The sequence below is a fragment of the Gopherus flavomarginatus genome (assembly GCF_025201925.1).
Source record: "Gopherus flavomarginatus isolate rGopFla2 chromosome 11 unlocalized genomic scaffold, rGopFla2.mat.asm SUPER_11_unloc_2, whole genome shotgun sequence".
In the NCBI taxonomy this organism is placed as follows: domain Eukaryota; kingdom Metazoa; phylum Chordata; order Testudines; family Testudinidae; genus Gopherus; species Gopherus flavomarginatus.
This window is the reverse complement of record NW_026114603.1, coordinates 174,343-174,589: the sequence shown is the minus strand read 5'-3', so window position 1 is coordinate 174,589 and position 247 is coordinate 174,343.

The following is a 247-nucleotide window of genomic DNA, read 5'->3' as shown; positions in this document are numbered from 1 at the left end:
TAGATTTTTCAATTTGAAATTACTATGCCTTTCAAATTTTACTTCAATTTTATTTAAAAATATGTTTAAAAGTACTCCGAAACCACAACATTGTTTCTCTATTCTAGTCTACATTGTTTTCTTGTACTTCACTCATCACTGTGGCATCTGAGCACTTTGTTTTAGTTTGAACAAAACAAGTTGTTCCCAAAATATTGTGGTTTTTTTCCCAGTGTTCCCAAAATATTGTGGTCTAGCTTATTATGTT